Consider the following 26,979-nt stretch of genomic DNA (forward strand, 5'->3'; position numbering starts at 1 on the left):
GGGCCTTTGCCCGGTGGGGGGGGGGGGGGGTTCCTTCTGTCTTGGAACACTTTTCCCCAGCCCCTTTGTTTTCACTTTTTTAAAGCCTCTGCCCCAAAGTCCCGTCTTGATGATTGTAATCGAAACCCTACCACTGCCCCCATTCTTTTATCTTGCCTTATTTTTTCCCTAGAATATTTATCATGGTGGAAAATAAACGTGTCACGTTATAACAAATAAACATTTGTCATCATGTTACAATTTCACATATTCATTTATTGCTTTCTTGTTTATTTTTTGCCCCCCCCCCTTTGGAACACAAAATCCTCCTGGGTGGGAATTGTCTCTTGTTTCCCCACGGGCCGAGAGCAGTCGATGCCATCCGGATAGCTGTTGAACGAACACGGGGATGAGGGGATGTTTAGTTGAGGAAGAATAAGAAGGTTGTGTGGGGCAAAAGGCTAATAAAACTAGTAAGAAAAGACTCATAAGGAAAGTGCTGTGTCTGTCGAGATACCTGATCGCTCTCCCATGTAGGAAGGAGCAGCCGCAGGAAGAAAATGCAGGAGGTGTGTCGCAAACAGTATCTACAAGGTGAGCCCAGGTGCCAAAGCGGGATCAGGGCTGGGGACAGGACACCTGCCAGCGACTCCACATCGAGGCCTTGGACATTGCAGGTACACAGGTTTCTGGCCAGGCCAGCGGCACGGTCTCATAAACCGTGTGCGCTTGGGTTTGTTGGAGCGAACGATGAAGAAGGTGTGAAGGGGGAGGGCTCAGCGGAGGCCACCCCTCTTTGTAAATGCAGAGCCAGTCTTCCGTTCGCCAGAGATCCTTCCAACATTCTTTGGGCACACTCCGCTAATATGAAAATTCTACCAGACTGCCACGAGGAAAAAAGAGTAAAAGATACAGAACACGACTCAAAAAAAAAAAAAAAGAAAAGAAAAGAAAAGAAAACAACAACCCACTACAGAAAAGTACTTCGAAAGTACCTGCGGTGAAGCGAGCAGTGTGGCTCAACGGCATCTCCTGCTTTGTTCTCAGGTAAAATCCCAGACCCCTGCACCTGTAAGTTATTCCCCACAACCATGTGGACATCATCTCAGCCTCTCTGATTCAGTCCTACGCACTGTCCATTTAATTTTTTAAAATGTTTTCATTTATTTTTGAGACAGAGACGGAGCGTGAGCAGGGGAGGGGCAGAGAGAGAGGGAGACACAGAATCCGAAGCAGGCTCCGGGCTCCGAGCTGTCAGCACAGAGCCCGACGCGGGGCTCGAACCCACGAACCGTGAGATCATGACCTGAGCTGAAGTCGGACGCTCAACCGGCTGAGCCCCCCAGGCGCCCCTCCATTTCATTTTTAACAATACCCTTGGCACATCTGTGGTCTTGCTTCCTGTTTCTGTTTCTCATTATAACACGTCAAGGAAAGTGTACAAAGACGCATAGTGTCGACACAGTATATTGATAGTCCAAAGTTCTATGCATACTTCTGTAGGAGGAAAAAGTTGTATTGCTGTATTTAAGGAATCTTTCTTTTAGAAATGTTTACGGAATATTGCTTATGTGCAACGGGGTTGCCAGATTTAGTAGATAAAAATACAGGATGCTCAGTTAAATTTGAACTTCAGATCAACAGTAAATACTTTCTTACTAGAACTACGTCGCATGCAATGTTTGGGATGTACTCGTGATGTAGGTGGGCCAGGTCCCAGGACCCAGAGGGGACCCCACAGAACCGGCCAAGAGGGTCCATGGCTGCATGCGGGATGGAAATCAGATGCCAGCCAGGAGGCAACGAGGACAGAATCTACCGAATAACGCCAAGTGGTGTGAGTATAGTGGGCAGAGCGTCTGGGAGACTCAGATGGAAGGGAGTCTCCCCACCACTTGGGGTTGGGGGTTTATACTGGAAAGGGGTCCAAGGTAAATGTTCTTTCAGGAATCCAGGGTGGGGTCCAATTGAAAGCAAGTGGCAGGTGAACAGCAGGTGTTATAACATAAATCACTGAAGCCGGGGGGGTGGGGGGGGTGGGGTGGGTATTGATGCCAGTGTCAGCCGAGTTTGACAGACACAGAGCTGGAACAGGCTTGGGGGCCGGTCTCTTACGTTATCAGGTGTCGGGGGCCTAGGACGAAACACAGAGAACGATGAAGTTCTTACCCCTCCCCCCTTGGGGTGGGAACATAGCTTTTTCGGTTTACTCAGATACAAGGTGAAATATGGCGCATAAGTGGGGCCTTGCAGAGAAACAGATGGAGCCCGTTGTTCAGCTTCCCTACCTTATTTGTACTGAAGATAATAGGACATCCCAAGTTTACTGGGCATCCTGCGTTTTATCTGGCAACTCAATATTTGCAACGTGGTCTGTCTCAGGATAGAAACACAGAAGAATCAGAAAAAACTCTAGGCTTCTGCCACGTCTACTCAAGGCAGATATAACCACCCTGTACTGTGCCTGACTTCAAATGTTTTGAAGAGTGTGCTACCTGCACAGGAAGTGACTTCTTACTAACTAATCAGGATCCTGTTACAGAGAAGGCATATTCCTTCTCTTTAAGGCTTATATCCACTGTTTCCACAGGTTAAGTTTTGCCTTGACCTTCCCAGCCTGTAGTTAATTTCTTCATAGGAAATTAAGTTTGTATCACCGAGACTCAGAGCTGAAAATTCATTTTATCGTTTACCTGGTGGTTAGATTTGCAAGTCGGGAGCAGTGCTGTGTGTCTATTTCAGTTACCCAACCTTGAGTGAAACCTGTGTTCAAGAGGAAAGGCTTGCTTTCCGGGCCCTGTTGAGGTTTGGCAGGTGAAGCTTTCTCTGGCTTGAGCGAAATTTCTGCTGAGCTGTGATGTTAGGAGGAAAACACGGGGAGGCTCGCGCACCCATCAGGTGTGTGGATTGCTCGCTGGTTTTGCAGAAAGACAAACAAGGTTTGGCATTTGCAGTTACAAACTTGTATACAAGCCCTTCAGAACACACCCACACAAACTGTTCAGTTAATGAGTACCACGCCAAGTTTCCCTGTCGTTTCACAGGTGGAATTTCACTGGTGTAGGCCTTAAAGAGGTCTGAAATAGAAGTATCTGATTAGTACACGACGTGTCCCTGTGGAAATCACATTTCACTTGAATTCCACAAGAGAAAAGAGGTGAACAAACCCTATGTTATTTCTACTCGCAAGTGTTTACTTGCAGAGGCTATGAACCCATGTTGAACATATTTCCATGGGATGCAACACGGACAAACCTACCCTGAAAGTGGATTTAGGGGAGGTGGGGGAAATGGAGAGATGCTGTTTCACGGGTGTTGAGTTTCAGTCTGGGGAGATGACAAAGTTCTGGGGAGGGACGGGAGTGATGGGTATACACGTTGCATATGCAGCAATGCCACCGCAGTGCGCGTTTGGACGTAGCCAAAATGGCAAATTTTATGTTTTATATATTTTACCACAATAACGAATTAGACCAGAATACCAAAAGTTACATTTTTAAATATTCTGGGTAACCTGAAACATTTCTGGGGCAGCTACCCTTTTAGGAAGAAAGCACCACCTTAAACGTAGTATCACGTTCAGTGATACTGTTGGATCATAGGAGATTGAGATCTTCACAAAAGTACCTTGCCTACGGGGCCTTGCAGCAGTTGGGAATTGTTAATTGGAGAGCCCTGGCTGACCTTAACTACCACTCAGTACATAATCTTTAATTAATATAACTCTACACTAAGTGGTTCGCGTTCCAAGGAACATGCTGCCGTGACTGCCTCCAAGCAGGCCGGTTCACTGTGCCACGTGACTGCATTAGTGTGTGTCCAAACGGTGGAAGGCACACTTGTGGACCTGCGGCTGCCGCAGCCCTTGGTGATGCCGGTTGTTTCCATTTATGTTTATGAACAAATAAGGATAAGGAAAACACCCAGGTATGAATGGGAGTGTAGAAAGTGTAAATAAACTTTTAAACTAAACTTATTAGCTCTGCTAATTAACCCACTTATCTGTCAGAGCCAGGTGGTGAGTAAGGAGGGAACAAAAAGATATTTTTCCTTAAAACGTTTTCTCCCAGTTCTGAATACAACTACGCAGCGGTCATGATTTTGCAAAGGCTGATGCCGAAGGCCAGGTGGCCGGTGGGAGGGAGCTCAGCAGCACACTAGGGGGTCTCACAGGGGTCTGGGGGGGGGGGTACTGCACTCCCTCCACACCAGAAAAATTGGGGAGCCCGCTGGGAGGGAGATCAATAGTCCTGTCTCTGGGACCACTAAACTCCATCCGGGTGGACTCTCTTCCTCCCCTGTGCGTAACAAGGAATTTGGAATAGACCATTTCCCAAGTCTCCTTCCAGATTTATATGCTGATTATACGATTTGCCCCACCTGCCAGCCCCATGATAACTGAGGCAGTTTTCCTGATGGGACCAGGCAGCAGTGGCCCTCCTGTCCTTGGCCTGGAAGGACATGCTGACTCCAGAGCTCTGGTGACAAGAGATGGATGCTGTAGAGTGAGCAGGCGACCAGTGTGTTAGGGGGTGGTGTCGTTTCACTGGGAACAGGAACCCACTACAACTAACCCGAGTAACACGGGGACTTTACTGGAAGGACACAGAATTTTCAGAATTTAAGGACAGGAAGTTGAGCTGGACCTCACAAGGGACTGGAAATCCAACGCTGGAAAGCTGGGCACAAAGATGGAACACCGCTCTGATAACTCGGTCTTCCCTTCTCCCCTCTTTCCTCTAGTATCTCCTGCTTTTGTTCCACCAGCTCCAACACCCTGCTCATGCCTAGAACCTAATTCCAGGTTTACAGGGCATTTCTATCTCAACATGACAGAGACCAACTGCAGCTCCATTGGTGACCAAAACTCATGCTGCAGAGACTCTCAGCTGTTTGGGTTTGAGACAGATCGACTTCAGTTTGCTATGCCAGTGAGTCTGGAGCATGTGGCTCAGTGCCCACTCAGCAGGGGCTCTGGGAGCAGATGCCCTTGAACAAGGACGTGCTATGCATACACTCCTTGAGCTTACTTCGCTTAGTTCGGTTGCAAGCAGAAGCCTTCCCTGGCTCGTCAAGCAAAAGAATGTTTTGGAAATACACAGGGATTATTACCTGTAATCAAAGAAGGCAGGGCAGGTCCTGGTCCTCAGCAAACGGTGTTAACAGACCTTTTCTTTCGGGCACAGCCATTTATGTGACTGTTCTAAGGGCTACCTTCTGTGTTTTCCTGTGCCATATGTTAAATTCCTGAAGGTGGGGAAGACCATGAAGGGCCTGGTTGAGGATGTGTCCATTTCTGGACTCATCTGTTTTACAGGGACATGACCAACCTGTCCCACTTTTCCTAGGACCATCCCAGTGTTTTAAGTGCCAAAATTCTAGTGTCCTGGGATCCCCCTCAGTCCTGGGCAAACCAGGACACTTGGTCACCTAAGAACATGGTCACTTGTACGTGGTATATGGTCCTTTGAGGGGACCTCTCTATTTATTAGGGGCATTTCTACCACAAGCAAACAATTGTGGTGAGCTATATAGAAACATTTCATGACATTTCGCGGAGTGCCTGTTACATTCTACTTCTTGATGGGGGGGGGGGGGGTGCACGCATGTGTGTACACACACAAACACGCGCGCACACACGCTCTTCCCAGTCTCTCAAGGCCACACCTCTCCACTACATGATTTGGTGATGTCACGCACCACCACAAAGCGACTGCTAACCTCCCCAACGTGGGCAAGCGGGAAGCTGCACCCTTCTGCTGGGTGCGGGGCTGATGTCGTGCCCTGTAGGCAGACTGTCTACATGTTGTCCATCCTTCCTTCTCTGCTGTTGACAATCCTATCTGTACCTCTCACAACATAACCCCAGAGCGAGAGAAAAAAAAATATCATACCTTTTCTTCCTAAAGAGGAAAGGGGGGACTTGGCGCGCAAGAAAGTATTGATTAAACACTAGCAGCAAGCAAAACAGCCATAGAGGTAACCGTCCTCATCCCTGTGGTTGGTAACGAAGCCTCATTACCCTTCTAAGGGCTCAGTAGTTCCAGCGGGCATTTCGGTTGGTTGGGGCGATCCGCCCAATGCGGTGATATGAGGGGTAAGAGCCCTGCTGGTCCCCCCTTAAAGGCCTTGATCACTGTCTTGGCGTCCCCGATGCAGCCCCCCATCCCCGCGGCGCCCCGATGCAGCCCCCCGGCTCCCCCGTGCGGCCGGGCTCTCTCCGACGCCCCTCTCTCCCGCAGGCCCTCCCGCCTCCTCCGATCTCCAGCGCGCGCTCGTCGCTCCCGACCGTCTCTCCGAGAAGGGGGGCGGGGGGACTTGCACCTCCCGTCCCGCAGCGCCGGTCCCTCTCCCCGCCCGCTCGCGTCACCTTCCACCCCGCAAAGCAGAGCTCCGCGTCTGGGCCCCGCGGGGCCCCCACCGCCGCCACCAGCCCACCAGCCCACCAGCCGGCAGCCCCGAGAACCCCGCGCCCCTGCCCGCGGCCTGGGGGCGGAACTTCCGGTCCCGCGCTCGTACGCCTTCCGGCGCCAGGCGGAAGCCGGCTCCGGGTCCGCGTTGGGGCCGGAGCGTCCCGGACGCCGGTCTCCTCAGTGGACGCGTCTTGGCCACGCCGCCGCCGCCGCCGCCGCCGCCGCGCGACGGGGAGACCGGGTAGGGCCGGGGGGACCGGGGGGACCGGGGCGCCCCGCGCGGGCGGAGGGCGACCGAGCATGGTCGGGGCCGCAGGAGGGGTGCCGTGAGGGGCGGGGGGCGCGGGTGGGAGGGGTCGGGGCGCCCAGCCGCGTAGCCTCGCCGCGGGTCCGTGCTGGCTTCCGGATGTGTGTGTGGGTTGGAGGGACATCGGACGCTCCGGGGACACTCGAGGTCTCCCTTCAGCCGAGTCCCCTTCGGGCTGCACTTCTTTGTCCCAGGAATTTAGCAGCCCTTCCTCCGGTCGGGGGCTCGGACCCCAGGCCCCACGTACAGTCGCCCACGCCCCCGACTGAGCCAGCAGGCGCCCGCGGACCGTAGTGCTGTCAGGCTGACCGCAGTTCTCGTTCTGGAACCCTCCGTGGCGCCAGAGTTTAGCTTGTGCTGCTTCCACTGCCCCGAGCGACCTCGTCAGCACGCTTGGAGCTGCGGAGAGGATCGCTGGGAGCTGTGCCTGCGCTTGTACTGGAGCTCCTATGCGTTAGTGACTCGGTTTACCCAGTGAGGACAGTCTAGGTGCGGTTTCAGCGGATTACACCCAGTCCCTAGGGTTCGGGTTAGTGACTCGGTTTACCCAGTGAGGACCCTCCAGATGCGGGTGGAGTGGATTACACCAGACCCTAGGGTTTGGGTGAGTGACTCAGTTTACCCAGTGAGGACAGTCTAGGTGTGGGTGCAGCCAGTTACACCCGGTCCCTAGGGTTTGGGTTAGTGACTCGGTTTACCCAGTGAGGACCCTCCAGATGCAGGTGGAGTGGATTACACCCAGTCCCTAGGGTTCGGGTTAGTGACTCAGTTTACCCAGTGAGGACCCTCCAGATGCGGGTGGAGTGGATTACACCAGACCCTAGGGTTCGGGTGAGTGACTCAGTTTACCCATTGAGGACAGTCTAGGTGTGCGTGCAGTGGATTATACCCAGTCCCTAGGGTTTGGGTTAGTGACTCGGTTTACCCAGTGAGGACCCTCCAGATGCGGGTGGAGTGGATTACACCCAGACCCTAGGGTTCGGGTGAGTGACTCGGTTTACCCAGTGAGGACAGTCTAGGTGTGGGTGCAGTGGATTATACCCAGTCCCTAGGGTTCGGGTTAGTGACTCGGTTTACCCAGTGAGGACCCTCCAGATGCGGGTGGAGTGGATTACACCCAGACCCTAGGGTTCGGGTGAGTGACTCAGTTTACCCAGTGAGGACAGTCTAGGTGTGCGTGCAGTGGACTATACCCAGTCCCTAGGATATGGGTTTAGTGACTCAGTTTACCCAGTGAGAACAGTCTAGGTGTGGGTGCAGCCGATTACACCCAGTCCCTAGGATATGGGTTTAGTGACTCAGTTTACTCAGTGAGGACAGTCTAGGTGTGGGTGCAGCCGATTACACCCAGTCCCTAGGATATGGGTTAGTGACTCGGTTTATCCAGTGAGGACAGTCTAGGTGTGGGTGCGGCCGATTACACCCAGTCCCTAGGGTTGGCTACCACAAGGCCACAGACTGTGTTGAGTGTTCCCGGAACCATGGTGTCTCACTCACAGTAAACACAGGTGGTTTCTCTAGTGGCCAGGGAGGGGCGTGTCGGCTTACTTTGTCATTACTGCAGCTCATGCTGAGTATTCTCCTCATTGTCTACACTGCATGTGATTTTTATTGGCTGCGCTTCCTAAGGACATCGTACAGCCTCTCACTTAGGTGTAATTAGAGACTCCGACCTGAAAAGGCGAATTGGGTTTTGCCACAAACTGGGCACCCAGCAGGGCAGTCCTCACGCTGTCACTGTTGGAGGGGACAGCTGCCTAGCGCCTTCCTCCTGTTGGGTGCTAGACTGCGTCGGTGCAGGTCGCCCGGAGACCAGGTTCGGGGGTCTGACTTGCACTAAGTGAACTAGAACATTCTGTGTTTGTTGGTGCCTCAGTGTATTGCTGACTTGTAAATCCCTCACCCCCCCCCCACCCCCCACCCCCCGGCTTTATCAGGTGTAATTGACAGACAAGAACTGTGTGTATTCTAGGCGCAGCGTGTGGTACACATTTTGATGTACATTGTGACATGATGGTCACAATGAAGCTGATGACACGTAGTCACCAGTACCTAACCGTCTTAAGATCTACCTCGTCCAGATCTCAGATCACAGTGTTAGTAACGCTTATGAACTCTTGATGGACTTGAAAATCTGTACTTGAGTTGGGTGTAATCTCCTTATATTTAGGGACATAGCTGATATTTACAGGTGGAGAGCAGTGTCTAGAAATAAACAGTGCTTCAACATGTAATTAACTATAGTGGGTAATTTCTCAAACTAGAAAATGGTAAAATGGCCTGATCTTTATAGTTATTGTGTTGATTGCTGTGTGGATTTCTCTATATATCTTCGTTTAATCTGTTTCTTTAAGTTAGACAGTGTTCCTTTTCTGATAAGGCTTGTTCTGAGTTGTCCATAAAATCTTGGTTTAAGAAATGTATTTCTCCCCCTTTCGCTTGGTTTTTGGGAGATAAAACAGTTGGGAAAGTATGCAGATCTTTAGACTTTAGTTTGCGACTGAGGAAGTGCTTGTTTTTGAAACACAAGAGCCCGCCCTCTCTGGCAACTGTCTAGTTATACGTCTGAATGATATATTTGAAATTGGATTGCTGTGTGTTCTGGATAATCTCTGGGATTTTTCTTTGTTCTAATCGTTGAGTAAAATTTTAAGTTTTCTGTAGATGAACCCAAGTGTTGTTCTGTAGGATTTAGATACATTTTACACTTTAACCAATAGTGGAAATTTTAATAGGGCTGGGCAAATTACTAGTTATTCTTAACGGATTTATTACTTACTTTTGTTTCTGCGATGGCAAAATGCGTAGCTGTGCAATGGGAGAGCTACTAAGACAGCGATGGCCCGGGCTGTTTTTATATTCACGTATTTACACATTGCTTTCCATAGTCACCTGTTTGTAATATGTGCAGTAATTTGCTATATTGGGATTTTGGGCTCTGTGCTCCCTGACTGTCAACCTTATAATTACATAGTCCGCTCTTGTTACCCGTATACCCCATTAGAAGGGCACCCCCTGCCGTTTGATGGTATTGATGAAAGGACAGTGTTGATCTGCAGACCTACTGTCCAGCTGCAGGGCCTGTGACGCATGCTGGCTGTCACCAAGATTAGCTGAGGCATCGTCAGCCTCTTCTTTTAGTAGGACTTTCTGCCCTTTCTGTGCTGCTGAGTTAGACCTTTTCTCTCAGTGGCTGAGATGACGTTGGCCTCAACCAAAAGGGCTGTCGGTATAGCCTAGTTCGTTCTGCTGACCTTGATCCCATAAATCTTGGCAAATTTTTTGCCCTCCTGACATGCAGTTATGGCTGTGAACCATTTGTTTACGTTGTTATTGTTTGAAAAACAGTTTAAATACTGAATCATGATTGGATTATATAACTGGACCACACTTACTTTTGCTTGGAGCGAGGCATCACATTAAATTCTACAGGAACCATTCTATTGAAGTGGTACAGTTGCAAATACTACAGAAAATACACTGTCATTAGTCTTTGTTCTTGTTATGAGTTTTGTTTGTTGGTTTGTTTTAGTTTGAGATCCTCATGAAAAGAAAAACTGTCCAGTAGGAGATGGGGGGGGGAGGGGATGTTAGGAGGTGATGGTGGGGGCTTTCTGCAGTGGTTGTATCTCACGTTGTTTACAGTTATCAGTGCTTGGTGGTAATAAAAAGAAGAAAGACGTAGTTGGCTTTATCATTGTTTTAAAATACCTTACAGACAGTGCTCTCCTTTATTGCCTGCGGGGCGTAGAGAGAGAAATTCCTCCTGCCGCTCCCACCTGCCTGCGAGAGAACGACCTGGCAAAGGCTCTTGAAGTTGGAAAGTTTACGTGGTTATTGGGAATCGTGGAGAGGCTTGAGGGAAGGATTGAAATGTGAATAAAGAAACAAACATTGAGGTTTATTTTAGCATTGGTATTTTTCGTGGACATTGACGGGAACACGGTGCATACGAGAAGACCAAGCACCGTGTACGAGTGACCTCGTCTTAGTTAAAGTGGAGACGATAGGGCCGACCCGGGAAGTGATGCATTGTCAGGTTCTAGACTTTCCCACAAGAACTAGTGACCACACAGATAAGAAGTATCGGAGTCAACACCGAACGTTTCAGACCTAGGCAGTGACTATTGACTTGGTCTTTCTTTCCTGACAAACAGTTACTGGTTCCAGTTTGCTCGGTGCTCCAGCTGGAAAGTAACTTGGGAGATACTCTGACGGCACTCCTTGGAGCCTTGGAGCGTGGCGAATGTTGACCAGCCACGACGGGTGGGCTTCAACTTCCAGACCTCTGTAGCCTCTGCAGGCTCTTATCATCCTGACAGGGGTTGTAATGCCTGTGTCAGCCTGTGCTTGTGACTTAACACGTTTTCATTTGATCTCAGAATAAGCGGTCAGCTTGCGTCCATTCAAGTCACCTCTTCTTTTTTTTTTTTTCTCTTGGTGGATCGGAGTTTTCTGTCACACCTACCGCCTCAGAGGAGATCGTTCTCCAGAGATCTGAGCCCTGAGCACAGCATGGGGGACAGTTTATCGTGCGTTAAACTTCCGCATTCCACACTAGTAGTAATTTGGCGCCCAAGGCAAGCAGGGCAGGAGGAAGAACCCGGAAGAGGAGTGTCTAAGCTAGGAACTAGAGTCCTGTTAGTCCCGGCCTCTTATGATGCAGAACTTTACTTAATTTTCCCAACATTCCCCCCTTCGATGCTTTTTTAAAAACATCTTTTTAGTAGGCATCACCCTTTAGCTCTAGGGGTTGGTACTCTCGGAGGGCTAAGATGCGTGTTGCAGTTCCAGGTAATGTTGAGGGACCTGGTCAGGGTTTGTATAACGTCCGCCACAAATGCAGGCCCGTTGTCACTGTGTATGGTTAAGGGCAGACCAAACCGAGGCATCATTTCACGTAGAAGAGCTTTGGCCACCTCACAACTTCGTTCCGTCCTGGTCGGGAAGGCTCTGACCCATCCTCAGTACGCGCAGATTGTTACGAGGAGGTACCTGAATCCTTTGCTTGGTTTTATATCTGTCAGGTCCACCTCGAAGTCTTGGAAAGGGGTGGGTTTCTGGTAACCGTCAGACCAGGTTTAGGGAGGATATGGTTTGTGTATTTAGAGATTGATGAATTAGCCAGGCCTCAAGTACATAATAAAGCACGAAAGTCTCTATCTGTTGATGGGTCTACAGTGAGAATAGTCTTGGTATACAATGGTTGGGGGGAATCCATCCCATTTTCTAGTTGTTTAAATAATCATATGCTCACGGGGTCTTATTATCCCCACAGAATAACAAGCACAGAAGATTGTCTGTACATGAAATACTGTGACAATTTTTCTGAAGTTTACCTCAAGTTGTGTAGGTTAGGCAAACAACAAACATTTAAAGGCAGTCGGAGCTAGAATTTAACATCCATTACTGTGCGCTGTTGAAACATAGTTTTTCTCTCTAAAAACCCTCATTTCCAGAGATGGCCAAATCAAGACCAATGCATTTGTAGAACAAGTCACGTCTTAAGAAACCTGGCCTAATTATTTACATAAGCTCAGCAAGAATAGCGATTGATCCTGAGGATCTGTTACAGTTTGCTTTCCTGGAACCTTTTATAAGGAATCTCCAGATTGAGCTTTTAGTAGCCTCTCCAGGCCAGAAGCCAAGCCAAATACTTGCCATCAGACAGGCCTGCAATACCTGTGGAACTGGGTGAATTCCTCTTCACAAGGTCCCCAAGATATCCTGAGGTTCCTGCACCTGCCAGGAAGTGACCTTCTTTACTGCTGGGAACTCTGTAAGCAAGGTATCCGGCCAACATTTCCAAGGGCCTTTATCAAGTCAACTCTTAATCTGTAGTCCTTCGTTATCAAAAAAAGCAGAACAGCATCCTTTTTAGGAACACTTAACCTGTTCTGTAATAAATGCCTTGTTAACCCCTCGGGTAAGCCTGTCTTTGTACTTTTAGGATCCCTGTACTTTCCGTTTAGGATCCCTGCTTGAAAAGGACTTCCTCCCTGGTCTGTTCACGCAGCTTTATGTTGGTTGATGTTTCAAGAGTCTAGGTTTTTCATAACCCTTTTTTAAGGGGGTGAGCAAAGCTTAGAAGAGTCTGACTAATGTAGAATAATAACTGGTAATTTATGTATAAATATTTACAGAGTGCTTTTCTTACATCGTCATTTGGTCCTTAGGCAGGATTGAATGTCAGGGACAGAAACCTGAGCTTCAGGAAGGTTAGGTGACCAGCCCGGTGATGTCTTCTGGAATGAGGTGCTGGACCTGGGGTGCAATCCCAGGTCTTTATCTGGACTCACCTGTTCAATTGCGTCTCAACTCTTGGGCCCTTATACATCAGGTATTTTTAAATGTATCTTGGAGCCCCTTTGGCTTTCTCATTTCTTCTCCCTTGTCACCAAACTAACTTGTCTCCAGGGAAATAAGTTGCTGACTCAGCTTAATTGTTCTCTTCTGCAATTAAAGTACTATCATCGAGGGATTAGTGTGAACCTGTAGCAGTCATGTAATGCAGTCTTCTGCCTGATCTGGATACTCTCATAACCCTTTCCTTCCCAGAGTATTTATGGCCCTTGCAGGAATACTTAGAGTAACAAGGTGTTCACTTTCTGGTGCAGCCTTGGTTCATTGTTGGGTTATTCTTTTCCTTATAACAGGTCCAAATTGCCTGTTGTGGTTTTTATTTTATTTTTTTAATTAATTAATTAATTAATTAAAAAAAATTTTTTTAACGTTTATTTTTTTGAAACAGAGAGAGACAGAGCATGAACAGGGGAGGCGCAGAGAGAGAGGGAGACACAGAATCCGAAACAGGCTCCAGGCTCTGAGCTGTCAGCACAGAGCCCAACTCGGGGCTCGAACTTAACCGACCAAGCCACCCAGGCGCCCGCCTGTTGTGGTTTTTATGTTTTAGTTATATCATCCAGAGCAACACTGAAAATCTGTTTTCTCTTTGCAGTGTAAAATTTTGTCATATATTTAAGGATAACTGTCTCTTCTCCAGGTTAAATAATGCCAATACCTACATGTGCTACTGTCCCAATTATCTTATTCTGGCTCCACTAGGTTGTCAGTATCTTGAAAATATGGCTTCCCTAATTGTCTACACTATTTTATTTTATTTTTAAAATGTTTACTTAGTTTTGAGAGAGAGAGAGAGAGAGAGAGAGAGAGGGAGAAAGAGAACAAGTGGGGGAGGGACAGAGAGAGAGGGAGGCACGGAATCTGAAGCAGGCTCCATGCTCTGAACTGCCAGCTCAGAGCTCGATGCGGGGCTTGAACCCACGAACTGTGAGATCATGACCTGAACCAGAGTCAGACACTTAACTGACTGAGCCATCCAGGGGCCCCTGTCCACACTATTTTAGATGTCTGATGAAGGCAGCAAATATGGGGGCTTTTCCTTCCTGTAGGGTGGACACCTACTGTCATATTATTGCACATTCAATACTATTGAAATTTAAAATTACATTAACATTTAAGCAGACACATCTAGCTCTTATATTAAGCATTTGGTAAACCACAGCTCCCAAAATTATATGGGAAATCTGTTAATCTGCTCCCTCTACCTGTACAGCTGGGTTTTGAACTCATCTACAAGACTTTACGTTTATTCCTGTTAACTTTGATCCTGGCTGGGTTTCAGAAGCTCAACATTTCAGCTTGTAGTGATCTGTTTTTGTTCCGTTTTCAGCTTTGTATCCTTTTCAGCTTTTGTGTTTATAATGCTTATCCCTTAAAGCTTGGTTGAGTCAGGGCTGGCTTTCATTATAGCTATAAGTAGCTAATGCTCCTTGTGAGGCTTTGCGGCAGATCACCTACGGGTAATTTTATACCAGGTTTTCCGTGGAGAAGGGTGACAAGTGATAGTTCTCTGGATCTGGTACCCTTATTCCCTGGAAGACCCAAGAATTACTTATAGGCCAACCCAGAGTTGTGTCGGATTTTCCGCTCCCTACCACTCACTTTCACACGCATGTCTCCAAAGAATAGAGAAGACCAATTGCTGGAATTGTGTTCCTAGGCACCTGGCTCTCTCCTACCCCTCCAGACTGGATGTTACCACTTAAACCTAGAATAGTTGAAACCTTGATTCAAAGAAAGCCTCTGGGACCTGCCATTTCTTATGTTAATGATTTTGCTTGAAGTTCATCTTTCAACTATGTATGAACTCTTACCCAGCTGCCATGAGCTATAAAAAAGATTTAAAAAAAAGATTTATAGAGGGAAATGATAATAAATGTCCTTGGAAACTACACTTGCCCGTGGCCTCAGTCCATTATTGTAATCGAGATATACAATTATACCTTTGGGTTATGTGGAGATCGACATAGATTGTATGTAGAGATTATTTTCATTTTTAGTCAGTGTGAAACCTTTAAATCCCAAACTAGTAATCTCTCATAGACAGCATTTTTAAGCTTTAGTTCAAATCTTAGTTTTTTATCTCCATACTTTTAACATTATGGTGGCTTATAGCTAAGTCTAGATTTGAGGAAAGTCTATCAGTTGTGAGATTAATTCTGTATGTATTTGATGGCATATGGGGAGTGAGACATGAAATAACTGAGTTTTTATTGAGTCAGCAACAGGACGGCAGAGGAGTGGCTCAGGATGCCTGGCTTCTAGAAGTGGCTGTGCTGCTCATGCGCTGTGGCCGGGCGAGGGGCCTATTCCGGTAACGGGGTAGGTACATCCCTCTCAGCCTCCATTGCTTAATTCCTACTGTGGTAAGTCCTTTTCTGAAGCTAGACGTGGCTGTGATCTGTGGCCTCCGGGCCCCTTTCCCGCTCTGATATTCTGGAGCTGTCCGGTCCAGTCGTGACCAGTCACAGGTGGCCACACGGAACCTCACTGCACGTGCCCAGATGCCACATGTGGCCGTGGTTATCACACCAGAGGGTGTGGGTGAGTGTCCCGGTGGACGCTGTTCTAGAGCCTGCCCTGTGTAAAGCCAGGGACAGATCCCAGTAGCACAATTTAATGTGGAAAATGGGCTCATTAGGAGAGTCTGTGTCTGGTGCACAAGGGCAGTTGCCTCAGTGACGGCTGGGTTCTTTCACTGACACGTAATCACTGCCGGGTGCCTTCACCAGCAGGTGCGAGTAGTTGCACAGACAGACACAGTGTGCCGGAGGGTTTAGACGTCCTACGCGCTTGGTTTGCACAGCCCTTTCTTGTATCTGTCATACCACAGAGGACAGGGGACACGGGAACCGACCCTCTGTTGTGAGATCTCTGTTTCTGTGAAATGGCTTCGGAGGGCCAGTGACAGCTGCTTTTGAACAAATGCATTACATCTGTGTCCAGAGTGTGGCCAAGAGTGCTGTCTGTGTTAGGGGAATTTGGCTAAACAGGTATCTTTAGACCAGTGATTTTTAACCTGTCAGATCCAACACTATTTTTATAACAGGTATTTTACAGTTCCTCCTTTACCATCCTGAAATGAATTCATAGGCATACTGTAACTACTTACAAATCTGATGGCAAAGAAATGAACACAATTTCTAACTATGATATAAAGGAGGAATAAAAATAAAATCATTAAAAAATGATTTAAAATATTTTTAATACGTGTGTGTTCGATACATTCCAGATGGTCAGCGTTTTGTGTCTGTGTCTAGAATTACTGTGGATGAGACGGTTACAAATGCACACTTGTGCAGGTGGGTTGTACTTAACGTATGTGCTGCCATTGAAGTGATTTTCCAAAATGGCGAATAATTTGGTAAAATGCAGAGAATAGTTAGGTATGGTCTTGCCTTGGCTTCAAAGCAGTTTTATTTTGGGAAAATTTGGTGATTATTAAAAGTGTGAAAAAGATAATTTGTATTTTTTTTAATGTTTTCATTTATTTTTGAGACAGAGACAGAGACAGAGCATGAGCAGTGGAGAGAGGGAGACACAGAATCTGAAGCAGGCTCTAGGCTCTGAGCTGTCAGCACAGAGTCTGATGGGGGGCTCGAACCCACGGACTGTGAGATCATGACCTGAGCTGAAGTCGGACGTGTAACTGACTGAGCCACCCAGGCACCCCAAGATAACTTGTATTTTTATGTTACGTGGTGTTACACTCGAGGCTTAGGTAATTTAGACATGCTTTCCATCCACATGTATTTCTGGTGGGTTATTAAAAACGCAGAGGGACGCCTGGGTGGCTGAGTCGGTTGAGCGTCCGACTCTTGATTTTGGCTCAGGTCATGACCCTGAGGTCGTAGGATTGAGTCCTGAGTCGGACTTTGTGCTGGGATTCTCTCTCTCTTCCTCTGTCCCTGTCCCCCACTTGCGCATGCTCTCTCTTAAAAAAAAAAAAAAAAAAGACAAAGTCCAGCGTCAGTATTAAAGAATATTGTGACTTATTAGTCATACCTGCCATAGATAGAATGAGGACGTCTGGGTAGGACTTGCCGTGTATTCCGCCTCTGTTGAGTGGATCCTGACACCTCCCCCCCAGGGGCTTTGGAAAGATGCTGGAGAGGGTTTTGGTTGTCATAGTGATGGGTGTAGGTGTGTGTAGTTAGCACTTAAGATTTGGGAACCAGGGATGCTTTGGACAGCTGTACACAATGGGGAAATATCCCGTCCAAAAATCTTGCTGTCCTCATTGAGGAACACTGTCCAGCTTGGAGAAGAGCCTGATTATGGTAACCGTTCTGCGCAGGATGGTCACCGGGACTTAAACAGAGACCAGATCTCTCTTTGTTGGGGATATTGTTATGGGTATCTTGACATTGAGTGGGGTATGGTACCATATGGTCTTCAGGGTTTTTTCTGGCTCTGTGATTGCCTGAGTTAAGTCAGGGGTCAGGAGACTGCACCCCTCAGGCTAAATATGTCCTGTTGTAGTAGATAAAGTTTTATTAGAACACAGTTCTGCTCATTCATTTATATATTGTCATTGGCTGCTTTGGGGCTACAGTGGCAGAGTCAGGTAGTTGCCGTGGAGATGTTTTGGCCTGCAAAGCCTGAATACTGCTGGCCTCTTTACAGGAAAAGTTTCTAGATATACCACGTATCAGGAATGTTTTTTGAAGGACACCAGTGTGTGAATTGATTACTAAGTGTGTGATTCTTAGATCTTAGTAGTTTTCTGTGTGTAGTGATTCTGAAGTCTTTTCTGTGTCCCTGTAGCACTGAAGACTAGCCACGAGACAGATCAACAGTAAAACTTGGAGCAGAATTCTCGGCTTGAACTTGCAGATGTCACTAAGTAGTCCAAGGTCTGTGCCACTTTCGTGTGGCTCTTCAGCTTTGGGATTGGGCTGATCGTTGATTTTCTCACAATGGTGATATACGAACTGGTAGTTAGGAAATACTTTCAAAGCCAGGACAATGAGAAAAAAATTGCATCTCACAATCTTGTGAAATCAGCTCTGGAGGTTAGAAATTCCACGTAGGGAACGTCACTGTTCTTTCCCCTCCTATGGATTTTAATAAAGAAAAGTTGGCATCGTGCAGAAGGTACTAACAAAATAACCTTCTGAGCACTTAAAATATTCAAATGCTTTAATAGTTTAAAGAGGTTACAAGAAACAGACATCTGTTAACCTTAACTTAAAAAAGACAAAAAAGGGCCACCTGGGTGGCTTAGTCGATTGAGTGTCCGAGCATGGCTCAGGTCATGATCTCATGGTTCACGGGTTCGATCCCCGCGTCGGGTTCTGTGCTGACAGCTCGGAGCCTGGAGCCTGCTTCTGATTCTGTGTCTCCCTCTCTCTCTGCCCCTCCCTGCTCACATTCTGTCTCTCTCTCAAAAATAAACATTAAAAAACCAAGCAAGAAAGAAAAATAAATACCTGTTTGAGTCTTTTGGTATGTTGGTATATATTAGGGTTCTCCAGAGAAACAGCCAATATGGTATGTGTGTGTGTGTGTGTGTGTGTGTGTGTGTTTTAAAAGAGATTTATTTTAAGGAATTGGCTCATGAAATTGTGGGGATTAGTAAATCCAAAATTTGTAGGGCATACCAACAGGCTGGAAGGTCGGGCAGGAGTTGGTGCTAAAGTTTTGAGGCAGAATTCTTTTTTCTCTGAGAAACCTGTTTTTGTTCTTAGAGCCTACAACTGCTTACATGAGTCCCACCCACACAATCCAGGGTAATCTCCTTTATTTAAAGTCAATTTAGTGTAGATATTAGTCACATCTACAAAATACTTGAACTGCAACCCTAGATTCATGTTTGATTAACTTAGCTGTATCCCAACCAAGTTGACCCATAAGACCAGCTCTCAGCACTACAAACACATTTTGGTATATTAAAATTTGTGGTGTATAAAGTATTACATAGTGAGTACTAATTAAGGAAGTGTCTATATTTGTAGACCAGTAGTCTCTAAGGGATTACCTGGGTCTTCATTCATGTGTCAAATAAAGACTAAAAAATGGACAATTTAATCAACCTTTGAAATTTGAAAGTTCTCTTTTGTGTGTGTGTTGTTTTCTGTATGTTGTGTGTTTACATGTAGGGTGCCTTGAATAATTTAAAAATGTTATAGCAATTTTTTTTTGTTTTTTAATAAGTTAATGTTGTTGCTAACTCTTTTGTATAAAAAAATCTTAGAGTTGGGAATTGGTTTTGAGCTTTTTAGTCAAATTCTCGTCATTTGTGGTTGGGAAACTGGTCCCGGGAAGATGGAGTGATTTTGCCCAGGTAACACGGTGAATGAAAGAACCATCTTTAGAAGCCAGATCTGGTTTCCAATCCAGTGCCCTTTCTGCTGAGAGCGATTACAGTTGAAGTGACGCTAGTTAAGGGGTTTTCTGAAGAGGGGGTGATTTTGAGTGTGTACTTCAGGGACTGAGTATGAACTGATAGTTACCAGAACGGAGGCGACACTCAGGCCGTTCTCGGGCCCTGGGGGGAGGGTGGGTGGAGAGAAGGGGGTGTATCATAAGGGGTGTACAGGCGGGCCCCAAATTCACGAAGGGCACTGTGCTACCCGTGAGGCTCGGAGAGGTTTTACAAGTACAAGCTAGCCGTCGGTTGGTTCACAGGGGATATTCCAGAGGACCTGGAAGTAGAGAGAACATGTGGCCTGAAAGACCTCACTGAGGGAGCCTTCCTTCGCGAGGACCGTCAGAGAGCAGAGGAACAGGGAGCTGCGGGGACCCTGCTCCTCTCTGTAAGGGGCACAGGGCAGGGACTTGGAAGTCCCCTGGAAGGGAATTTGAAGGGTTCCACGGGGCATAGAGAAGACGTTGGAGGGTGTAAATGGATTCTTGAGAAGGTTGCCAGGTTTGAGGCATAACCCGAGTTTACTTCCTTACCTGCAAAATGAGCATAATGATTCCCAGTGCGCTAAGTCGTTAGAGGGAGTGAAGGGGATGATGTATGTAGTGCTTATTAGCATAATGCCCGGCACGTAGGACTCAAAAGTGATAGCTTTTTTATACTACCTCATGGCAGCTGCCTGAGGGTCTTATCAGGAGGTGTTGCTGGAGTGAGATCCTTTTTTTAATTCCCCTGTCGCTTATTCTAGCTACTCTCTGCCACCCTGCAGTTCTGCAGCGTGGGTTCTTTCTTCAGGCAGGTGCACGTCCCTGACTACGTGGAGTTCTTTCTTACCGCTGCGCACTCTTACGCGCTTTGTGGGGGGGTTGTATTTCAATTGCAAATTTAATTTCGTCAAATTGAAAAGATGTACTTAAATATGGCACTATTTCCAATTAATTTTACTTTTTTTTTTTTTTGCACTTCGGAATATAACTACAAAGATAACAGTTGGAAAGGGGAACGAAAGTCCAGGATTTTGAAGTAACTTCTCCCTTTCCTCTTCAAAGGGTCATTTCCTTCAGGTTGTAAGTAAAAAACAAAATGAAAAATGTATATTTTTTAATGTTTATTTATTTCTGAGAGAGACAGAGACAGAATGTGAGTGGGTTAGGGGCAGATAGAGAGGGAGACACAGACTCGCAAGCAGGCTCCAGGCTCTGAGCTGTCAGCACAGAGCCCGACGCGGGGCTCAAGCTCACGAACCGTGAGATCGTGACCTGAGCTGAAGTTGGACGCTTAACCAACTGAGCCACCCAGGCGCCCCAAAATGAAATATTTCAGTGGATGCCAACTCCAAAGAGAAGGGACTTAAAAGACATTTTCTGTGGTATTTGCTTCTTAAGATACAAAAGCACTTCAGGATATAGACTCAGCAGTAATTAAATAACAGATTTTTTTCATTGTATGGGATCAAACATGAGATTACTAGATCTGAGGCATAGAGTTTCTGCCCCAACTTTATTGCATAATTATTTCTGAACTGGACCTGGGAACATTTCACTGTATTCAGAACATTGGTAGGGTATGCTTTTGACTCCGAGTAACTTAATGTGTTTAGGTATAATTTCAAGCAGCCTTTGTGACATTTGAAGATCTGTTGATAAGGGCTCTCTCTGCAACCCGTGGGGCTGGAAGAGAGCTCTCAGCACAGGTTTGTAGGCTGGGTTTAAATTTAAGTTGAGAAATTTGTGTGTGTCTACATTCACAAGCAAAAAGAGTTCGGGGGCATCTGGGTGGCTCAGTCAGTTAAGTGTCTGACTTCGGCTCAGGTCATGATCTTGCAGTTCGTGAATTCGAGCCCTGTGTCGGGCTCTGTGCTGACAGCTCGGAGTCTGGAGCCTGCTTCGGATTCTGTGTCTCCCCCTCTGTCTGCCTCTCCCCCGCTCATTCTCTGTCTCTCTTTCTTTCAAAAATACATAAAACATTAAAAAAAAAAAAAGTTTGGAAAAGTTGAAAGAGATCCTTAGGGGAGGGAAGTACAGTTGAAAAAGTTTCTTTGGGGGCTCCTGGGTGGCTCAGGTGGTTAAGCGTCTGACTCTTGGTTTCCGTTCAGGTCATGATCTCATGGTTTGTGAGTTCGAGCCCTGCATCAGACTCCATGCTGTCAGTGCAGAGCCTGCTTGGGATTCTCTGTCTCCCTCTCCCTCTCTCTCTGTCTCTCTTTCTTTTTTTCTGTCTCTCTTCCCCCCTTCCCTCTCTCTCTCTCTCTCTCCCTCCCTCCCTCCCTCCCTCCCTCCCTCTCTCTCTGGCCGTCCCCTGCTCATACCCTCCCTCTCTCTCCAAATAAATGAATAAACTTGAAAAAAGTTTCTTTTTAGCAACCTCTAACTGCTTTTTTAAAAAACGACGCAATTAAATGAACATTAATTTTTTAATGACGGATGTTCTGTAGTTTGATCGTAAGGTTGAACAGTTTTGTATTTTCAGGCCCCAGTGTTTCAGCTTATGTGGTGTCCGGTGTCAAAGTCCTAGGGTAGTTAGGTGTTGTAGTCTCTAGTGGCACTTGATTTTCAGTGAGATGCACTGGTAATTCTCTCCCTAAAAAGCCGGAGCGGTTTGTGGACCATCGTGTTTGCTCCAGGGCCGCTGGTGGGCGCTGTCCTGCTGTCCCCTCCTCTCCCTGCTCCGTCGTCCTCTCCCTTGTGGTGCATCCCCTCTCACAGGCGCCGCACGTGTCAGCGTCACCCCGTTGCTCTAATTGTGTCCCTTAACCTCTCCCCCAGACCTCCGTTTCCCTCGTAACCGGCAGCTCATCTGTAATTATTTGATGATGTTAATTCAGAGGAAAGTGTGGAATGACTGATCGGTCTACTTATTATATGCAATTGTATAAATCGTGTGTTTTAAACTGGAATTTGTAGAACCAAACAAAAACCTGTCAATCCAAAGTGTTAGTAAGTGGTTTAATACATAGAGACGGCTTCTTTACCTTGTTTCTTCAGACTTCCTTTTTTTGGATTCCCAGTTTCTCAGAGAAAACACACTTCTTCCCCGGAGGAGTGGAGGAGAGGAGACAGAATCATGGGGGGAGACAGACATTTTCCAACTTGACGGATCGGTGGAGTTGCTCCTTGACTTTCTTCTGCAGGTGCTTCCTCTGTAATCTCACTACATCTCGTTTTGCAGGTTCCTGTCTTCACCTTGCCCTGAGGTGGGTTCTCCTGCTTTCCATGTTATCAACTCACACCCTCTCCCATGAAGCTTAGGCTCTCACTTTGCTTTTTAGAACCATGCTGCTGCGTTCTGTTGGCACAGTTAACTTTTTCCATCAAGGGGTGAAGGTCACCACTAAATGCGTTCCTCTTGTTGAGAATGTCTCTACTAATACTGGCTTCTATTTATTGATCGTATACTGTATGCCAGGCACTGTCCCAGCCGTTTACTGTACATTGTATTCAGGCCTCACGACAACCTTATTTATGGTAGATGCTTATATTTCCTTTGTATAGATGAGGAAACCAAAGTTTGCAGAGATTAAATAATTTGTTTAAGTTTGTAACACTTAGAAACGGTGAAGCGAATTCTAAAGCCTTTCTGCTTTGGATTGTACAGTTTTCCTCTATGTTTTCAAAGCGCCTTAAATTCCGGGTCTGCCCTAAAGCACTTTCTATGAGAGTGTGAACAGCATGTTGGTTCTAGAGCTCTTTTTAATATTCACGCACTCGTAGTAGTGTTTGGGATCCACACGTTCCGCTTTAAACTTCCCTGAAATGCAGTCAGTGTATTATGGACAAGGGTGGTGCTGTCATTATCGTAGCTTCTAGCACAAAGTAGTAAGTGCTTACAAAATATTTGCTGCATGGATGAAAACAGTGACAGACCGAGAGGTGGCATTAGCGTGGGGGGCTATTCACAGAAGAATTCATTTCCTTTGGAATGTGAAGCAGGAACTTTTCCCCCATTACAGCATGCTGCAGGGCAGGGCCGGAATCCAGGCTTTGATTAACATCACCCACGCTCTTTTTTGTTGTCTAGCTTTACAACCACAAGTTACTGCCAGCTGAAAAGGATGATGGGGAGTGATGATGAATGCATTTCCATTTGCTGCAAAGAAAATTTTAGACAGTTTCACTCATTTTAAACCGAGATAAAAAGGCCGCTTTGAAACGAAGAGTAAATTAATGGCTACCAAGTAAGTGGTTATCAGATTCCTGCTCCAGACGTCACCTCAGGTGGTGCTGCCCGTGGTCATCGCTGCCAGGTCACAGTTCCGTCTCAGATAGTTTCTGCCCTGGGGATGGGGGGTGGGGGGTGATGGGAGAATTCCAGGGTTCTTAAGGGTCTTTTCTTTCCATCCCCGAGTTGTAGGTTTTAGATCTAGGTGTTACTTTCCCTGAGACTGCTTAGGGTTTCTTAGGCCATCAAGGTCAAATGCAAACCAGACTTTTGGAATTATCTGCCGTGGGTCCTCATGCCCCTGGAACGTATTACACAAACGAACGAAACTGTTTTGAGTAGGCTCGCATCTCCGATTCCCACCCCCAGCTGCTAAGGCTGTGAGGGGGGCATATTGAATTGTGGTTGCAGAGTAATTGGTGATTCTTGATTATTTTTGACTTTATTATGTTTTTTTTTAATTTTTTTTAACGTTTATTTATTTTTGAGACAGAGAGAAACAGAGCATGAATGGGGGAAGGTCAGAGAGAGAGGGAGACACAGAATCTGAAACAGGCTCCAGGCTCCGAGCTGTCAGCACACAGCCCGACGCGGGGCTCGTACTCATGGACCGTGAGATCATGACCTGAGCCGAAGTCGGACGCCCAACCGACTGAGCCGCCCAGGCGCCCCAGACTTTATTACCGTTTTTTATGGTTGCCTCTCAAGATCACTGCGGCAGTATATTACAGAAAAATTTCATTAGTCCCTTAATACTGTAACCTGATCGTTAGTAATAAGATCTCTGGGCTCAGGTGAGCAGGTCAGTGGTCACTGGTATGCTTTAATAATTATTAATGATTTCATTTGTGGCTGTTTGGTATTGGATGTGGTTGTGTTGGCTGAATGCTGTATGATGGGCATTAGGATTACCTCCTCCTGTCAGGGAGTGAGTGACTAAAATACAATTTCTTTAATTAACAACTGCGCAGGGTGCTTTTTGATGCTTCCAGTCGTGCCGTCTTATAAAATAAGAGAAACGGGATCCCGTGGCCAGCTAGAATCATTAAATGTTTATTACATGCCGATTCTCGTGCTCAGGACTTTGTGTCTGTTCTTTCGAGTTTAACCCTTTCTGCAGGCCTGTTAAGGGCTATCATGCCAGCCTCACAGTTAGGGACACTGAGGTCTGTGGAAGGGACGTAGACTGCCCGTGTCGCACAGTAACTGGACCTGGGATTTGGACCTGGGCACCCTGACCTCAGGGCCGTAGCCCTTGGCTGCTGTGCCGCGCATCAAGCCCGGAGGCCTTGCTGGGTGTGGAATACAGCGCTCTTGAGGGCTTCACTCCTGAGGTCCACCACGTACGTCATTTCCTGTTGGAGCGTGTATACATGCAGGGTTTTCCATTTCTGTTCTAGTGCAACTTTCATCTTTAGTTTCAGTGGTTGCCAGTTGGTTTCTTGCAAAACATTTTCGGCTTTTAGCATTTAAAAAGATTTTTTTGTAATCTTTATTTATTTTTGAGAGAGTGAGAGAGAGACAGTGAGAGCAGGGGAGGAACAGAGAGAGGGGGAGACACAGAATCGGAAGCAGGCTCCAGGCTGAGCTGTCGGCACAGAGCCCGACGCGGGGCTCGAACCCACGAACCGTGAGATCATGACCCGAGCCGAAGTTGGACGCTTAACCGACGGAGCCACCCGGGTGCCCCCAGCTCTTAGCATTTTTATTCAGATGAGAGGATTGGGTCACCTTGCTGACTGCCATGTGTGCTTCAAAGTCGGGGGTAGTCAGACCTTTATACTGGTAGAAACAAAAACCTTAAAGCATTCATACTTTATTTTGGGTCATGTTATAATTTGGGGGGCAGAATTGCCTTGAAGTTTATCTTAGTTATGGAAATTAATTTCTGTTCTTTAAAATGTACAGACGGGGAAGTTCTGGAAGCATCCTGTGAAGAAGAGAAAAAATCCACTCAGAATTTAAAATTGGCCATGGAGGGGGCGCCTGGGTGGCACCTGGGTGGCTCAGTCAGTTGAGTGTCCAACTTCGGCTTGGGTCATGATCTCAGGGTTCACGGGCTCGAGCCCCTCATCGGGCTCTGTGCTGACAGCTCGGAGCCTGGAGCCTGCTTCCGATTCTATGTGTGTCTCTCTCTCTGCCCCTCCCCTGCTTGTGTTCTGTTTCTCTCTCAAAAATAAATGTTAAAAAATTAAAAAATAAATAAAATTGGCCATGGACAGTTTAAAAAGGGGGTGTGGAGAGAGCAGGGATAATCCATATGTGGGCTGTTGAAGTCAAGGAGTCTCACGTTATTTTGTCCTAGAGTCCACCTTTATAACACTATTACTGGGAAATACTTGATTTATCTTTTTCTGAACACTCTGATTTTTGGAGCACAGTTTCTAAATTCACAAAATAATCTTTATACAACAAGATGTTATTGTATTTTGGGATTATATGCTCATTCTGAATTTTAACAAATTTTAACTAGCTGAAATGAGTTTTATATCTTTGAGGTGATATAATTAAAAAAAAATTTTTTTTTTTTTTTTTTTTAATTTGCAGAAAGGTGGGGGTTGGACAGGTCAGTAGGTATCTAAGAAAGCAGCTACTGGGTTTTCTTTATCATATACGAAGTGTTAGCCTTTGCATTTTACTACGAAAGGGGCATTCGCTTCAGCCTGAACTTCATCTTTCTTGCGAAAACCTATACATGTAAGCACACTTTTGGAACAGTAAACAGCTTGAGCTACTGTATATGCTACAGTTTTATTTGGAATCTTTTTAGCTGAATAAGGAAGGAGTATAGTTGACTGTACCAGCTGTGGTATTCATGATAAAAATGATCTGATCTAGCCGCCTGCAGCAGTGACCTGCTTGGTGGTGAACACACTCTAGGGTCGTGAAAAGCAGGAAGGGAACCGGCTTGGGGCCGGGTATCAGGTACTCCAATGTTAACTCAGATCCTGGGCTGGAAGCTTTGTATTATTTTCTCTTTTTTTTTTTTTTTTTTAATTTTTTTTTCAACGTTTATTTATTTTTTGGGACAGAGAGAGACAGAGCATGAACAGGGGAGGGGCAGAGAGAGAGGGAGACACAGAAATCGGAAACAGGCTCCAGGCTCCGAGCCATCAGCCCAGAGCCCGACGCGGGGCTCGAACTCACGGACCGCGAGATCGTGACCTGGCTGAAGTCGGACGCTTAACCGACCGCGCCACCCAGGCGCCCCTATTTTCTCTTTTTAAAGATGAAGAAACTGGAATTTGAGAAGCGGATGGCTTGTGTTTGTGGAGAGAACTGCCAGGTGCAGAGCTAGGGTTCCACCCTGGGCCCCCCACCTGGGGCTCTGACTCCGAGGCCCGGATGCTCTGTCCTGTCCTGTGCTGTCTTCTGTCTTCGTTCCATTTTCA

General features: G+C 46.7%; 1 protein-coding gene and 1 long non-coding RNA gene across 8 annotated transcripts in view; one reads left to right on the plus strand and one right to left on the minus strand.

The window, feature by feature from the left end:
- Positions 1 to 261: 261 nt before the first annotated feature.
- On the minus strand, positions 262 to 6,138 carry LOC125159647 (uncharacterized). Its single transcript, XR_007149862.1, has 3 exons — positions 2,673 to 6,138; positions 497 to 862; positions 262 to 369 (listed from the first exon to the last, which is right to left on the minus strand). It is a non-coding gene; the product is annotated as an uncharacterized LOC125159647 (long non-coding RNA).
- Positions 6,139 to 6,516: 378 nt separating this feature from the next.
- Positions 6,517 to 26,979, plus strand: part of DISP1 (dispatched RND transporter family member 1) — a 179,545-nt gene continuing 159,082 nt past the window's right edge. For 3 of the 7 annotated variants that reach the window (XM_047848113.1, XM_047848112.1, XM_047848111.1), the window contains exon 1: positions 23,455 to 23,603. The gene's annotated coding sequence lies outside the window, so the exon portion shown is untranslated. Of the gene's footprint in view, positions 6,634 to 23,446; positions 23,604 to 26,979 lie in introns of those variants that run through there. The other 4 variants (XM_047848107.1, XM_047848104.1, XM_047848109.1 and 1 more) reach the window with 4 other exon arrangements.

The sequence above is a fragment of the Prionailurus viverrinus genome, unplaced genomic scaffold (assembly GCF_022837055.1).
Source record: "Prionailurus viverrinus isolate Anna unplaced genomic scaffold, UM_Priviv_1.0 scaffold_53, whole genome shotgun sequence".
In the NCBI taxonomy this organism is placed as follows: domain Eukaryota; kingdom Metazoa; phylum Chordata; class Mammalia; order Carnivora; family Felidae; genus Prionailurus; species Prionailurus viverrinus.